Below are 18,342 nucleotides of genomic sequence, written 5' to 3'. Positions count from 1 at the left end.
AAGTTTAAAATTTTTAATGTTTTGCATGTTATCAGAAAATCATTCATGGTGTCATGATCTAAATTTGTTTTTGTATCTTGGTAAGTATGGGTTTCATTTCATTATGGAAAATAATTTTTTTAGAGAGACTTAAAATATTGATTTGTCCATAAAATTTTTATTAAAAATGATTTAAGCAAATGAATACTTAGTTATGTTCCCGACCCAGGTCGGAAAAATATAACGTCGAAAAAAAGTGAATCAAATTAAAGACCGCCAAGTATTTAGATTTTTTCTGCAAACCGGAAATCATTTTGTTAACGCATGCGTAATTCATCTGACAAGAGAACGGTGCGCGCGCTAGTTGTATGCGTACGCTTTTGAGATTATTTGCATGTGTAAAAAAACTGCTTTTCCTGGTTCAATTTAATCTGACTGATTCTCAGATGTGAAGTCAACTTTTTATAGTCAGGAAGTTTTTCGGTAGTTCTTATTGTTTCATCTTATTTGGCGAGTTTGAAGAAGTGCTCGAAAGGAATTTTTTTGCACATCTGGCGCGTACAGATAGCGTGAGTAACCCGTACACGCAATACAGCGCGCGCTCTTTTAGCACCTTAGCAACGCGCGAGAAATCCGTCAGTGGGCCCTTAATGAAACTTATATGTAAATTTGCAGTGAATACCCAAAACGCCCTACGGTCTTGCTTTTTAGGTTTTAGCTTTGACCAGACAACGTTTATTGAAATAGCTGTATATAAACACTAACAAACGCATAAAGACAGAAGTGACGTAATAAATACAAAACAAGTATTCTGAACGTAACGCTCGAGTTTAAAATAACAGCATTTTTTTTCTAGCAAAAAGAGCCATGGTTCTACAAGTTGGTGCTTCAGTGACATGCGCCTAGCTACCGGCCATTTAGTTTTCACTTGAAAAACGGGAAGACGGTACTGAAGTTGAAAAATCTAATTTACAAAAGTTTATATTGCAGTATAGGTTCGCAGCTGCTAAGTTTCGCCCATAACACTCTCGACTCTCAAAGGCGCCGCTACTATTTTTTTTAAGTGTCTTAACCTATATATGTCATTTATAGAACCAGGAATCACTTGAGACACTGTTGAGATTGTCTTCGTATAGAAAAAAAAACTAAAATTAAACGAGCTCCGCACAGTTTAGTGGAAATGGAAGGAGTTGTTGCTAGTTGTATGAGTTGGGTATTGACCGTACGAAGTAAACAACGACCGCGCGACACTCGGATCGGAAGATGTTTTTATTAAAAATTAACACGAGCCAAAATTTGTATATGTGTGAAAGTGCAGTTTATTTTTTTGGCGTGAAAATATACAAGAGGTTGTTATTCTGACTTCTCTGACAGGATACATCAAATGTGAAAACTTTAGTCAAGAGGCAGAGTCAGTCAGTCATCTGATGATGAAGAATGTATCCTAATAGCATAATCTGCATCCTTGCAAATTATATAGTCACGCCAGGTACGAGAAACCACTGAAACCACCCTTTATGTGTGGCCAAATAATTTAAGCAAAGCATTCCACATTTAGTGTAGCGGCGCGCACTAACGAGGAAAGGGGACAATCAATCGACAATCTATTGAAATAAAAAACAACATATGCGAAAAAGAGGGTGAATAAGAAAACTGCCAGACGTAGTCTAACAAAAACCAACACGCGTGTGCCTACATCGTGCCATCAGACTATTCCAGTGCTCTAAATTGAGAATTTCTTTAAAAAGAAATCCGGATTGCCCAATCGAAAGCACCCTTAATTTCTAATTAATTTGTTTCTTTTTTCCAAAATGGCAGAAATCTTTCAATTTTCAAGATTTGTCACCCAGTTTATACTTTTCTAGTACATAATGTTATCCCACTATAGCAAAGAACTTTCTAACTATAGTTACAAATTTCAACAGACAAATTATTGCAACAAATAATCATATTACCTTATTATAGGAAATTAACGCGTCATGAAATTAACGCGAATTTCAAAAATTCGCGTTGATTTAAGTCGCGTTAATTTTTGTTAACGTTAATTTCCGCGCCGTTAATTAAGTGGAGCGTTAATTTCCATGACCTTAATTTCCATTATTTCGGCCCCAATTTCTCGATACGGTCAAACGTTCTTGACTCGTAGGAAAAGGCATTATTTCATCAGGGTGGAAATCTGCCGGTATCACTGAAACTGTGAAGAACGCTCGAGGCGGTCAGATTCCTTCGCTTAACCCCTACGTTTAGGATTATACGCCAAGTGTTGAAATAAATTTGTTCCTGTTGTCTTAGACTTTCTCAACAATTGTTTTTCTTTGTGTTCGTCGCGTTAATTTCCTTCATTTTGAAATGTTACCTCCTCTTTCGAGTTAATTTCCTTTAATGGGAAGAAATTTTCCCTTCAATTCGCGTTAATTTAAGTCGCGTTAATTTCAAATACCTTAATTAACACAAGCGTTAATTTCCTATAATAAGGTATTAGCCCTAAGTTTTTAGCTATGAGCGAGATTTTCCTTTGGATTCAAATTTTTGAGAATTGGTGAAATTATTTTTGATTAGTATATACACACTCAGTGATCTTTGTGTTTCAAGCAAATCTGATTGGTTCGCTATCTCGGGCTAATTAGTAAATAAACCCCTTCAGGCGACTGGCATATTGGAAGTTAATGCCCAAGGCTGAAAAATTGTTCGAAAAATGAACAGTTGGCCGATAAGCGAAACTTCGAGGGCAACTGTAAAATTTTGAGGACAGTCTTTCGGCCAAGGGCATTATCCTCTAGTATACCAGTAATTTCTTCAACGCGTGTTATCGTTGGTAAATAGGAAACACGTACTGTGATAATCACGGCGTAACTCTGTTTAAAAATAATGCAAGTTGATTGGTTTACGTATTTTTTTAACACTATGATTTGATCAAAAAGATAGACCTGAGAGGGTGACTTTGTTCGTTTGTTTTGTACATGTCTAAAAAATCGGGCGATGGATATCAAATTGGACGGGATATACTGTCTGATATCCGCCATTTTGTACCATATGATGCTTTTTGTCCAATGAGCGGGCGCGAAAATTAATCGGTGGGTTATAATAAGCATTATTCACTCCCTACGGAAGTAAATGAATAAAGCGTGGTCCAATCGGCAGAAACAATTTGCAGCACCTGACAATGTCCACACAACTCGAGCAACGAAAAACATGTTGCTTACTGTCAAGTCGATCCTCGCCCGGCATCGGCAGAAATGAATACCGCGGGTTTATCGGCAGCAACATCGACTGTTATTCAACCAAGAACCTCCACAAATATTCCGTAATACGCCTTTGTGTACGAAAACTGCCACTTTTGCTACAGTTCTGCTTGCATTGTATAATCAAAATTTTGAGGTTGTTCTTTCGCCAACTGCTCTTTTAATTTTCATCTCAAATGAACTTCAAATCTTTGATTCATCGGTCATAATGTTTTACAAGCAGGTGTTTGATTCAGATTGCTGGTTTGAATGGTGTTAAAAGACCATTTTGCTAGACATGTGACGAGTATTTTATTGAAGGTTAACTACATTTCCAGGTTTGAAGATTCTGCAGACTGTTTCGCGCATGCCCGTTAGTACCGCTTGCACGCATGAATTGAGACGAAGGTCAATTAAATCGACTTTAAATGGTTTAATTCTGAAATTGCTGAAATCGCTTGTTGTTGAGATCACTTCGTGTGTGTATATACAGAAACAATTATTGTTTGAAAACTCAGTGAATAGCGGCAGAATATTTACCTCGCCGCTTCGCAGCTCCTTAAATATTCAACCGCTATTCACCTCGATTTTAAAGAATAATTGTTAATTAACGGACATAAATCTTCCAGAAGTCTCCAGGTGATAAAGATGATACTGATCCAAATCCGTCATCACACAGCCAAGAATTCCAAGCAAGGTGATTGGCCCAGTGATATGAATCAAGAATAAATACTGGGAAATCATTCAACTCCCGCATTCCTTCATGCCCCCATTTGCCAACTTCATAGACACCATTTTCTCTTCCCCATCTTGCACATTCCTCTACAAGCTTTAGTTGTCTCCATTCAGTCTTGCAAATGATCCACAGGCGTAGGGGAAGGCGTCCGTCTGACGGCTAAAGTACTGGACTACAGCTTCGCCAGTGCTATTGGCGACCGTGGTCACGTGGAACGTACGTCCCTGTTGTTTACTGCAGTGGAATCTCAGTTGAGTGAAGGAAAGGTGCGTTCTCAGCTCATTCAAGCCACTAGTCGCTAGAACCATGTTGTTGCTCTTATAATGACTGATTCCGTGGTATGATGTCTCAAAACCCAGTGTGGTTGGAGGAGATGCGCCATCAATCACAACGTTGTAAATCAGAAGCCAGCCTCCTGAAAAATACCCAGTATGATGTGTAAGTAGTTTATCACTCGAAGGTGTGGGTGTGGGGCACCGCAATATAAAAGTAAAGGGTTTGATTATTGGGTCTTTAATGTAAATTAGTTTTCCAGAACCTTCTGGCGCATTGTACCTTAAAAAGGGTAATAACTAGTTTGTTTAAAAATGACACACCTTAAGGATGGAGATCAATTTGAGCCAGGGCCACAAAACAAAACTCTAGTACATTACAGGTGTTCCTTTGAAGCGTTTCGATGGTTACCCTCATATTTCTTTTATATGGAAGTTTCCTGGGGTATAGGTCCGGTCACATCTAAATAAGGATTAAATCCCTCAAGTCACCCCATTTAATTGGAGAATTACGTGAAACTTTGGACGAGCATTTAACATATTGGCCTAGACTACGTACTGTTAACAATGTAACTATAACAAACGTTTGAAAAAACTGGAAACAGTTTCTCTCCAAGAGCAAACCTTTAAGAATTATTCATAACTTACCACCATCAGTTGTCATGTCACAGTACACTAATAAAGGATTTCCGTTGTTCTCCGGATCTATCCAGTACTCTCCGTCTCCTCTGGAGTCTCCAGAGTCCCGGATGTTTTTACATGAATGACCAGGCTGGATGAAATGCCATCCTCGCCTAGCTGTAATAAAAAAACGTGGTTTCAGGGTGGGGCTTTCTCACATAACCTTTATTTTAGCAGTGATATTATAGTCACTTGTTTGATAACGTACAATGTTATCAGGAAATAAAACGAAGATGGCCTCTAAATGACAGTGAATGATAAAGAGTAGGGAATTTTGAGCCATGGCCGTGGCTCAGGCTTTGCATTTGGCTGTGGTTATGACTGTGACTGTAATAATCTCTAGCATATAGCTTTTTAGTAACCAAAATTTCAACATACCGTCGATTGCATCTACCACGCGCTAAAAACATGTTTTCACGTGACGTCAAACGTCTGCGTTTCAGGTTTTGAAATTTGAAGTTTAGCAGACCGTAACGCGAACTTTTAGCACTCAAAATGCTCACCATAAACACTGAGTACGGGCGAAACTTTACACTAGAATTGATTCAAGTGAACCTGTGTATGCATATCGACACAGATCAGCATCAATTTCTCGGAAGAAGTCTCTATATCTAATCTTTCCGCCATTTCGAAACCGGAATGTGTTGAACTTTCGACGCGAAAAATGCCGTTATGGTCTGCTGAACTTGAAAGTTTGACACCTGAAACGCAGACGTTTGATGTCACGTGAAAACATAATTTTTAGCGCGTGCAATCACGGGTAGATACAATCGATGGTATCTATAGTAATGAACCCGTTGGCCCGTTTTGTTGGCAAAAATGTTGGAAATTACAGGGTAAGCACAGCGTGGGATAATGAACAGCCAAGGAAAACTGTAAAATTCAGAATTTCGTCAGTAACCTGAAACTGTGGATATTTACATACCTTTTCCATGGTAAGTGAATCCCTTGCTTGGTATTAAGTCCTTTGGCTTCGTGTGCCGTGTTTGGCCGTTCAATTCACACGTTTCGTTACCACGGCGTCCGTTGGAATGGCAGTTGTATGACTGACATTTCCTGTTCCTTGCACATCGAAACCCACAGTCGAACTCATCTGTGATCGAAGTTTGTATGACGTGACCAACAAGCCTGAAGTCTTAACATACATGTAATATATTTCATCAGAAATGATTCATCTTTCTTTGGAAACGACCATGCCAGTATGTTGGATATAAAGCGACACATAACCAAACAGACTTAATTAACTTCGTTGTTGTTGTTGTTGTTGTTGTTGTTGTTGTTGTTGTTGTTTTTTGATAGGATTCTACTGGATGATGTAGACTCGGGGGTACTCTCCGTATAGTGGGCTATACTAGGAGGCGCCTCCTGAAAGGGGTACCTTTTTTAATGATAATATTATTATCATTCTGTAGGTTTATTAAAGGGTAGGAATATTACGAGATAGAGTATACAAGAGGGTAGGGAAACTGTCATTTAGATATTTTTAAAATTCCTCGAACAGACCCACCGAACGGTCGATTCATTTCACTATGTTAAAAGGGTTGTTCAAGTCAAATTTAAGAAAAGAAATGCAGTATCAGTTCTGTAGGTATGTGAAAGGCTTACCATTACCTATCCAAACTATACGAAAGGGCTACCTTTTCTATCAAAAATGGTAGCCAAAAGTGTAAGGGTTTGGACGTCGGGGCGGAGCTTCCCGTATATTTTTTGGCGGACAAATTCTTCGTATATTTATTCATTTTAGCTGCCTTAAAAGAATTTTTTTTATTTTGACTAAAAAGGTGTACATTATTAATCAAACAAGGAAACAAAATAAGAAAGCTAGGAATTCAGTAGCAGAGAGTTTATTAAAAAATGTTTGATTTTTAAAATAGTGGGCAAAAAGTTCAACCGCCGTGACTTTGTCTATATCTCTGGTCCATTTTTGGTATAATCTTGCTTTTCTTAATTATGTAGTTGTCTTATGTTTTAAAGTTTCTGTGATTTCAATACGAGATCCCCAACACTCTGCAGTACTTAACTTAAGGTTACTGTAGACCTTAAGGAGTGTCTTCCGGAAAATCGATTATGTGTGTGTTTCTTTTTACAAAACCTTGAAAAAGTATATATCACTGTAAAGCTAATAAAATGTAGAATCTAAAAAAAAAGTTATTTTAAAGATTAGGTCTAATGGTAAGCTCGCGCAAGCCTTAAACCGCAACACTGACGATGTTTGCTAAATTGAATTACCTGCTTTCGTGTTCGCATGTACGACCAAACAAACTGGACAGTGTCAATCAGCAGGTAATGGACTACAAAAGTGTGTGAGGCTTTTTGGATATTCTAATTGGTTGCTGAGAAAATCTATTGTAAACTCGGCGAATAGAATATTTGCCGATCTTCGACACGTAAGAAGGTCTAAAACGCGGAATATTTGAAATATTAAAAAAGCCTCACACAGTTTGGCGCGTTAATAACCCAGGAACATTTTGACCAAGTTTCGTAAAAATCCGTCAAATCTACATGCCCTATTAATTTGCTTGAAGTAGTGGAATCATCGCAAAAATAAAGCTCGCGTTTTTTTGCTCCTAAAGGTTTGCAAGCTTATCACACTTCATCAGTGTGATTGTCAACGCGGTCATGCCGCCGACCAATGAAACACAAGCTTGCGTCCCCCAGAGACTCCTCACCAAAATAGACCATCGCAACTCACTGAAAACATTATTTCGCAATCAAATCGTGGTCTAATTGATCTGTACGGTGGCTCAAGGGGGCAAAAAACTTCCCAGAACCGTAAATTTGGCCCGAATATTTGAAATACTAGCAGCTTGTAATGTGGAAAGTAAGGACAACCAGAATGGATTCTAACACGGGTAAACAAAAGGAAAATGAAGCGCTAGCAAGCGGGAAAGGACGGGAAACCAGCTTCGAAATAGCAGCCAAAATCAGCTGACCGTCGATCCCAAACAAAGTGCTGTAGCGGGGATGAATTCGCTCGGGAAAGCGTTACCTTGAGGGTTATTGTTCGATTTGTTCTTAAGCTCCAACTGAACATCAAATTGCTTCTGGCCTTCTTCTAGTCTCCCTCTTTTATTTCCGTTTTCTTCGACCCGGTTTTCTTACGATGTTTCGTCCAAGATGTGTTCTCTCTTTTTGATAAACTCATATTAATTTTTACAGACTTTTGCATAAAAATTCACTGATCCTTCTGGCCTTACCCACGCTAAACAGCACAGCTCTTTCGATGTAAATAAAACTTTCAAATCTGCGTAACTCGAGTCGCCGGATGAAGTTTACCGCGAAAAATGAACCGAGCGCCCCATGTTTTATTAGGATTATAACACCTTTAGCTATTTATTAACTCTTCTGAAAAGAAGTTTTTCCTCGATAACTCGCGATCATTTAACAATTTTACATTACTTTTTTCACCAAACTATAAACCAGTGTTTTAGCTTTAGAATGAGCAAAGAGAAAAATTTTCGCAAAATTTGGCCTCTGAATTCGAAGGTTTACAGTAACCTTAACGCTTGTATTTGAGGCTTATTTTTTTATTTCTGATTTTACAAATCAAAAACAAACAAGGCCGAAATCGATTCCACTTTTAATATACTGCATTTAATTAGAATGCAAAGGGTACTCACCTTCGTGAATTTCATAAAACTGATTTGCGTTTGATTCCGAGTAGGAATGGGATGTTGTTCTGAATACCAAGCTATCCACGAAGGGAAGAAGTGTCATAACAATAATCACTGGCCGGCATAATCCTATTAGCATCATCACGTACACTACTGGTGACAAAATATAAAGTTAAGCCTGGTAGTAATAATTGTAAGCAGTGTTACAAGTCCATGTGTGCTGGCTTACCTTAGGTTAAAAGATCAATTTTGCACTTTTATTAAACAAACTACAAATTTTATCCGGATGAATATCGTTTATAACCGTTGTGCTATGTTATGTTGGCAAAAAAAAAAACTTGCTGTTTATTACCAGTACCCTATACAACCAATTCAATACTTACTGAGTCACTCAATGCATACAGTTTTCCGTCTAGTGAACTTCTTGTTTCCATAAGTCGAGAGAAGTATTTAGCAAAGGAAACGGTTTTTTCTATCTATCTATCAATCATCGATTTTATCTTAAATGTTTTCTGTCGTCTATTTTTGCAATAATTTTTGAAAGCTCCCATTAATAATGTTTCGAATTTTTCAGACGTGTTCGTCTAAACACAATCATAAATATCGATAGCGTGAATGTAAATAAATTTCAAAGGACGTGAATTCCTTGACAACATACTACTTTACATTTTCATCAATTTCCAAATTACCGAAATCTATTATCAAAACCAAATGACACATTTTCTGTGCCATATAAAAATTCCAAGCATCACATCGGCGAAAATTCCCCTAAAAAGTGACATGCATGATCCGTTTATCAGAAAAGTAGATGTTTAAAATTCACAAATATTTGTAAAAGCAGTGTTCGTAATTTTTCCATCTGTTGCACCATACAAAAAAGTAAAAGTTCTTACCTTTTTGCTTGATGAAAAGTTTGATCTTTCCAGTCATTCCCTGATTTAGATTTTTTTTTTTAATTTAATGAAGTTCCTTTAGTGCTTTACACAAAAACTGTAATTAAGGTATTTTGAGGAGAAAAAGAAACAATTATTTTTATTGAACTCTCAGCTCCAATTGTTTCTTTAAGTAAATTTCAGACTGTCATTTATTTAGAAATGATATTTATAGGTATATCTGCTATGAATGAAACGTTGTTTTCACTTTAATGGAAGTTTCTAGCTTGTTAATTCAACTTTCGTGACGCTACTTTCGTTACTAGTGATTTCAATCTTTAAGAGTACTTTACATTTTTTGTACATTTATATTCGATAATTGAAAAAAGCGTGATCCCGAAAAGTGGAATATATGAGTATTCCTGCAAACACCATAAACAGGATGTTTTGTTTAAAAAAATAATTGTCGAATTCAGTAGCATATTTTGAGAACCACTTCACAAAGGAACATATGGAACGCTTTGTGTTGTTTATTTGAAGTAAAATGCGTGGTTTAAAAAATCCTTGTTATTTAACTTATACCTAGTGAAAAAGAAACCCTTTCTTTTCCAAGAGTTATGACGAAAAAGGCTGCACACAAGTTTCAATTTTTTCAACGAGTGCTTTTTCTTCATGCGCGCTGTATGATTATATCGCAACAGGGAAAAAATCTTCGATTTCTTTATAAAAAATTTTCATCTCATTAATGATTTATCGAGTTCTTTATACATATATTTTTTTCGTTTTAAATTCAGTCTCAGGCTTTCACTCATAAATTTTAGTTAAATTAAGATGCATGATCGTATTTCCAAACACATTGAATATTGTATATAAAAAAATCAGAATCGTATCTATAAAAGAATTTTCTCTGCTCAGTTTATTTTTTTAATTTCTTTTTTTACGTTTTTTGAAAAAAGCGATGAAACACTTTTTCCGTGTCTGATATATTACATAGAAACAGCAATATTTTTTTTATTTAAAGTGACGTGGAAACTTTAAGTACTGAACGCAGCAATTTACAATCTAAGATACAGATATCTACTCGTGTTTTCCTACTTTGTGTAAATTAACAAAGGTTTTAAGGGTAATTATTAAGAGAAGTCGCTAACAAACAAGTCGGCGATTTTCTGACGAGAAGTTACCAGAAAGTTCTAAAAATGTTTGGGACTTCTCTCTTGTTTTCATTGTCCTTGGTATGCGTGCATAACTTTTTTATTAAAAAAAAAACGAATGACCAACCGTCGCATGTGAAGATCGAAATTGAAATTAAAAACCAGCAGCAAATTAAACAATACTGGCAAATATAAGTTGTGATCATACACAGAGCTTTATATAGCTAAATCATCTCTGCACGGAAAGGAATTCAGTCTACCTAAATTGTGCCGCCTCAAAACAAAGTGCCGTCAATTTCCCAACAGTTATTTCCCACTTATTTGAAATTGCTGCAATCAGGTCATGGTATAATATATATATATATATATTTTTTAATATTCAAAAGCGGTCTTCAATTTCCCTCACAATAGCGCGGGATCGCAAATGATTTGATGATCTGTGCAAACCAGCCTTTACTCATAGCTTGCAACTAAAGGTAGCGGAATTTCTGAAATAAATGGAAGCGAAAAGTTTTGACGTGAAGTAGAAACCTTTATTTTTAGCACACGGAGGGATTGAAATAAAAAAACTACTGTCACCCAGATATTAATTTTACACACATATCAGTAGCGGATCCAGACCTTCAGGTAAGTGGGGGGCCTGATTATCCAGACCTTGGAAAAGAAAGTAGGGTCCGTTCACGTCCGTTCAATCTAGTTTTTATCTATTTTATCTGTTTTCATTTTTTATTGATAATATATTTGTAGTAGTATTAACTTTTATTCTAGGGGAGGGCCACAGGTTTTTCAGTTTTTAACTGTAATGTGTAACCCTCATTAAATAAAGTTGTTATTATATTATTATTATTATTATAAAAAAGTTTTCTCGGTCCTTTGGGCCTCAGTTTGGCCTTAAAATAAGGTGGGGGCCCGGGCCCCCTGGGCCCTCCCCTAGATCCGCCACTGCTTATTTGTGTTCAATAACAAACGTGAACACTTACATAAGAGCCATAAAGGCACTTTTACTTTACTATTGATGTCAGTTAGGACTATTTTCATTACCTGTTACCTGTGTATTCAGTAGCTTGTCGTCACAAGTTCAAAACATACACTGAGTAAGTTTTTACAAAGTATTAATGTATACTTGAAGCTCGGACAGTCAAATTATCAAGCGGGAACGGAAGCCCCCCTCCCCCACCCGTACGTAGGATGTATTGTATGTCCGAACATCTTTCTTTTGGTAATCGTCACGTGGGATGGAGACGTCACATCACGTGACAATTACATCATGATGTCAAAACAGCCGCCATCTTGGATCCGCCATCTTGGATTTCAAAATTTTTCTAAAATGCCAGAAAACCACCCAAAATTACTACAAAGTACTCAAAATCAATAAATGTGCTTTAAAACCGTAAAAATGTAAAAATAATTCCATGAAAGTTAATTTTTATTAACAGAAACACGCAAAATTACAAATTTGGGAAAACATGCCTGTCAAAATGCCGTTGCCATGGCGATGCAACCCTACCAAATAATTGCCAGATAAATTTTAGGAAAAGTCAGCAAGTTTGGCAGCGTTTGGTTGAATCTTAAAAAAAGTTATAAGAGTTCAAAGTCACCGCGGGCCTCAAAGCCCCCCCCCCCCCGGTCTGAATAGGGTTAAAAGATAAGTAATTCTATAAATAAGAAATGCCAAACCGATCAGAGAGCGTTGAACTCAGAGCTAAATGACAAGGTGTCATTTACAAGGTGAGCTTTACTATTCTTTACTTCTCTACCAACCGAGTAAATGTCATGCTGCATGCCAAAGATTGTTTTCCATTACACAGAAACAGGAAAGGGCCAGTAAGTTTCGACACAAAGCAAAAAAACAGCTCTCTGCTTATACATTCTACTCAGTTATATCTCTTAGCGAACATAGATTTTCCAGAAATCTCCCCGTGATAGTGCGAAATTACTTCCGACATCATCGCAGAGCCAGTAACCATTAAAAATCAACTTTGTTTTACGAGGGTTGCACGTAACAGTCTTCGACTGACAAACCTGTGGCCCTCGGAGTCCCGATCGAATTGGAATTTAGAAGTGTTGGTCTTTTTTGTGGAGGACGAGAACCAACAACAAACTCAACCCACATATGGTACCTGGCCGGAATCGAACCCGGACCACATTGGTGGGAGGCGAGAGCTCTCACCACTGCGCCAATAATATACCAGTGATTATTGCTAGCAATAAATGCTGCGTGGTTGTACATCTCCCCGGAAGTCGTCGTATCCCCACTTTCCAACATGGTGAGAAACATCCCTTCCCCACTTATCGCACTGCCTGGCTAACTGAGAGTTGTCGCCGGCCAATCTCTTATTCGAACTGCACGAAGAGGGAAGTATTGGACTACAGCTTCACCAGTGCTGTTAGCGACAGTGGTCACGTGGAACGTACGTCCCTGTTTTAATTCTAAAGAAGCCTTAAAAACGCCATTTTAAAGTTTAAAAATTTATAAAAAAAATTAATGGAGCAAGAAACGAAAAATCTGATACACCGTTTTTAGACCAATATATGTAGATCAAATTCCACATAAAAGTTTAGGCTCTCACGTAAATGTTTTCTCAAATAAACCTAATGTTGTGCAACATCATTATTGCAAACAAACTACTGACGTTGGTAATTATGGTCTATATGATCAAAACAAAATCCAAAATTACAATCTTTATTCAATAAGCCTTCAGAAAATATATACTTTATTGGGGTTAACATTAATGGTTTGCAAACATTTTCACTTGGAACGAAAACGCCAATTTTCCTTCCGTGATACCTTAAGTAATTTTCTAAAACAAAGGCTTAGGAGTTAAGGTTTTTCCCCTTAATATTATAACTAAAGAATAAATTAGAACAACGTTTGGATTATGAACGGAGAAGGAATACTATGAAATTCAAAGAGTTTCGTCAGTCATAAAAAAGTCCTTCGGCTCAATTCACATGTTTCGGTGCCTTGGTGTCCGCCAGAATGACAGTTGTATGATTGACATTTTCTGTTTCTTGCACATCGTAAACCACACCCGAACTCTTCAGTAATCAAAGTTTCTATGACGTGACCCACAAGCATGAAATCTGAGAATAACATTATTTTTCAGAAATGAAACTTTATAAATCTTCCTCTTAAATAGCGATAAAAAAGAGAAACGACTCTGGTGACTGGGAAAGGAAAGCAGTGTCAACCAAAAAGATAAAATAATGATAAAAAGATTAGAACTTTCACCAGAATTGCAATATTGATATTTTGAAATCCTGTCACAAAATCAAATTTGATGAACTGCAATCCCCTTCTTTTTTTGTATTCCTGTTATTCCCACAATAATGCTTTTTTGCTTTTAGGAAATTTTTGTCCGCTTTATTTGTATATTTGGTGGCATTTGGCAATATAAAGTGGGAAATGGGGGAAGAGAATTCGAACTTTCGATAACCAACTAGGACACTGTCCCTAAAAGCTTAAACAAATATCAGATTAAAATTAAATGCATTAGTTATTGGTAATAGTTGTCCTAAATCTTAATTGCTTGTAAAATACAATAAAATACAAGTAGCGCATACTAGATCCAAACGGCTCCGCAGTGTTGAACTTACATTTGACTTTGAGGCTTATTGTTTTTTCTTGATTTTACCGATACGAAACCAAAAAGGGCAGAACCGATTCCATTTTAAACATATTGCAATATGTTTGAGAACATAGGTTACTCACCTTCGTGAATCTCAAAAAACTGATTCGTGTGTGATTCTGAGTAGGAATGAGATGTTGTACTGAATACCAAGCTATCCACGAAGGGTAGAAGTATCTTCACAATAATCACTGGCCGGCATAATCCCATCTGCTTTATGACGTACATTCCTGGTGATAAAACAAAACAATAGAACCAGTCGACCCCCTATAACTCGAACCTTCAAGGGAAATTGAAAAAGGTTCGAGTTATCAGGAGTTGAGAACAAATGGCCGAACATAAGAAAAAACCGGGGTTAACTTTTTTCTGTTCATACAATGAGCATTTTCATTAAATTAGTATAGAGAAGTCGCGTGAAAATGAAACAATACAGTTTTCAGTTACTGTATACCACGCACACTCCAGTTTTTAAGAGACTCGAGATTTATTAACATTTAGAAAAAATGACTTATGCAGCACGCTTTATGAAGATACAATGCACTTTAGTTAAATGAACCCTCACAAGGTTTGTTTTTACTTGTCACGTATTGACAGACATGGTTCGAGTTATCGAGGGTAAAATTATCTAGAAAATGACCTGAGGGAAACGAAAATTGGTTCGAGTTTGCGCGAGGTTACCGAGGGTAAAATTACAGTGAATGTATGACGGAAATCCAGGCGAAAGGCTTTGGTTCGAGTTAGCGCGAGATTCGAGTTTTCGGGAGTCTACTGTAGTGATTTTAACAGCTTTTAAAATTCAGGTGTACTGCCCTATCTTACAGTTAAAGGACAATTTTTGTTTTTTAGTAAACAAACTATAACCTTTTCTGGAATTCATTATATATATAAACGTTATCTGTGTTATTTTGCTTGAAAAACCCCTTCCATTTGTTACCAGCACCCGTTGTAAGCCGTACCTAAATACTTAACTTGAATCATTCAATACATACGGTTTCCTATCAAAAGAACATCAGTTTGCAAACGTCAGGAGAACGTATTAAGCAAAGCGTTTATTTTTTTTATATATATATTTTCTAAACAAGGTCATCGATTTTATCTTTACTTTTGCAATGATTTCTAAAAGTACCCAACATAATAATTCGAATTCTTCAGACGTGTTTGTCTAGATCTAATGACAATAAATCGACAGCGTGGAGGTAAATAGATTCCAAAAGTCGGAAATTCCTAAGCACATTATTATTTCTTTAAATTTTCATCATTTAGTAATTATACAGTCCCAAATTACCGAAATCTATGATTCAACCAAACTGAATGGAACATTTTTTCGGCCATTAGACGTTCAAGCAATCACATTGGCAAAATCCTTAAAAGTGATACAGTAAAAACCCGCGTATAAGAACAAGTGGATTAAGAACAAACAAGCCTGATTTTAGGAAATAAAGTACCATTTATATAAGAACACATTCAGCCTGAAAAATGAAAGTTGTTCTTATATGGAAAAATATCAAAGATCAACACTACTTTTCATTGCGCACATAATAGTTCCACCCCAATTACAGTACAGTATTGCCTTGATTTATCAATTTTATTAAAATTAAAATACAATTGTGTGCATATATATTGATTTCATCTATTGTTAGCCTAGTATGTTCGTTATTTTAAGAAACTTTTTTTAAGAACACTTAAGAACACTTACAGGCTGATTTTGCAGATTATATAAGAACCAAATCAGCCTGAACCGCCAAAATAGGTGTTCTTATACGCGGGTTTTTACTGTATATATGTTCATTCGAAAAGGATATCTTTAGAACTCAGAAATATTTGTTTTGTGGTATTCGTAACTTTTCCATCTATTGCGCAATGCAATTAGTATTGGTAATCAAATGGTGACGAGTGAAATTAGGAAATAATTTCACGCGCGTTTTGTCAAAACGCTTATAATTTCCCGAGCCTTTAGGCGAGGGAAATTATTAGCATTTTGACAAAATGCAAGTGAAATTATTTCCTAATTTCACAAGTATACCATTTGATTACAAAAATTACAAATTACGCTTGCAATCGTAGGTGTTTTTGACTGGTATATTGCATCGCGGACTCCGAGCTTTGAAAAGTTGAAAGCATACATTTTGCTTAAGTTCGCAAGTTTTTTAGTCGTTGAATAAAACCTTTTAGAGATTCATTTTTGCTGTTGACAATACATAGTCAAGGCTAGCTGGCTAAGATTAAATTCAAGCGAAAATGTACAAAGTTTAAACTTTAAAACATCTTTTATTCCGGACGCCATCTTGCCACTAACTACGTTGCCATGGCAATTTTATAATTTCACATGTGAAATTATTAATTAACGTTGAAATTTCGCGCCAAAATTAAGGAGTAATTTGTCACCTATGATATTAATAAATTAATTCTTACCTTATTTCTCGATTAAAAGTTTGATCTTTACGGCCATTCATTGATTTAGAATTTCGTGTGTATTTAATAAAGTCCATTCAGTGCTATCCACAAAATCTGCGATGAGGGAGGTATTTTGAGCAGAAAAGTAACAATTATTTTCATTGAACGCGAAGCTCCTATTGTTTCTGTTTGAAGTAAATTTCATCCAGTTATTTATTAACAAAGAAAGAATATTTCTAGGAATATCTGCTTTGGATGAAACTTAACCTAATACATTTAACGGTAGTTTCTCACTTGTTCGTGGTGTAAAAATTACTAGTGATTTCATTATCGTAAAATTGCTTTACATTTTTTGTACATTTTTATTCGGTAAATAAAACTAAATGATCTAGAAAAGCGGGATATATTTTTACATATATGATCATCTTCATTCGAATTACTTTTCGCAGTATTTCTTAAAATACCCTAAATGGCTTGCTTTGTTAAATAAATTGATTAAAGTGCACCTAACCCCCAAAACAATACTTTCAAAATTGATTGTACATGAGTTAGAGAGTTGAATGGTTAAATATTTCTTCATCTCAATGTTGCGTTTTTAAGTTATGAAGGTTTATTATATGGCAAAGCCAGTCTTAGGCAAATCCGAGCGTTCTGATTGGTTCTTTCTTGGTCGGGATTTTGCCATACGGACCGTTTCCATGAAAACGGTCCAATCAGTGTATTTTTTTCGAAAGCCGGTAAATTCAAATTTCCAACTAAACCTGCGAAAACAAAACGTGTACTCTCATTCTTCACAAAGAAACTACCGAACAGATTGATATTTTACAGAGCTTATAACGTGGACGAAGAAAACGAATATTCACCAAGCGAATTTCAACCGAATTATCTTAAAGACTGGGAAACTTCTGATGTGGAAACTGAAACAGGTATCACCGAAAGCCAGAAGGCCATATAGACGATTTTATAAACGAACGAAAAACTATGAACACAAATAAGAAGACGGCTACTTAAATGAAAGCTTTTCCCCGCTACATTGAAGGTACGTGAAGGTAATAGTATGACAAATGAAAGAATTGATAGCCTACCTGCTTCCGAGCTTGACCAACTTTCCGTCCAAGTGAGTCCAAATTTTTCACGCAGCGAATTTTTTATAAGCTTAAACACACGAAGCCAAAAAAGGAGAAGAGTACGAGCAAGCAGCTATTTCCAGTTTTCTGCGAAGCAAACTGCGATACCTGAGAAGAAATATCCATTCAACATACTCAACGGCACCATCTGACGGCATTGAGTTTGAAAAATCGAGAAGAGTAAGCATACTAGCTGCGAAGTGCCAGTCACTAGTTCACAAGTACGGCGAAGGAAAGAAGCCGCAAGCCGCTCAGGCGATTGATGAAGACGACGAAGTCGTAGAGGCTCTTTTTGAAGCAGGAGAATTAAGCAATCCAGTGGGCACTTCATAGAACTGTCTTGTGCTTTTTTAAAAAAATTTATACCCTTACACTTCGGTTTACGAGCCAGAGACGAAAGCCGAAAGTTACGCTGGGGAGCTGAGACGTTCAACTTCAACGCAGAATGATGGCCAAGAAACCTCAGTTTCGTTAGCCGAGCAGCCTTCTGGCTTTCAGTGATGCCTGTTTCAGTTTCTACATCAAACTTTCCCGATCTTTAGAATAATAAAATCCGCTTGGTGAATATTCGTCTTCTTCGTCACGATCGATAAATTTGTTTTCAAACTCGTGGTAGCTTGTTCTTTCTGTTTTGCTCGCGTCATCATCCTGCACTTTACGATGGAA

The 18,342-nt window shown here is 36.6% G+C and overlaps 1 pseudogene across 1 annotated transcript; it reads right to left on the bottom strand.

The window, feature by feature from the left end:
- Positions 1 to 3,663: 3,663 nt before the first annotated feature.
- On the bottom strand, positions 3,664 to 8,650 carry LOC144632970 (uncharacterized; annotated as a pseudogene). The gene is made up of 4 exons (XR_013566974.1): positions 8,510 to 8,650; positions 5,815 to 6,024; positions 4,857 to 5,006; positions 3,664 to 4,351 (listed from the first exon to the last, which is right to left on the bottom strand). The product of XR_013566974.1 is annotated as an uncharacterized LOC144632970 (transcript).
- Positions 8,651 to 18,342: the final 9,692 nt, after the last annotated feature.

The sequence above is a fragment of the Oculina patagonica genome, chromosome 12 (assembly GCF_052425735.1).
Source record: "Oculina patagonica isolate OP01 chromosome 12, crgOcupat, whole genome shotgun sequence".
Taxonomy (NCBI): Eukaryota; Metazoa; Cnidaria; class Anthozoa; order Scleractinia; family Oculinidae; genus Oculina; species Oculina patagonica.
This window is presented reverse-complemented; position numbering and strand designations above follow the sequence as displayed.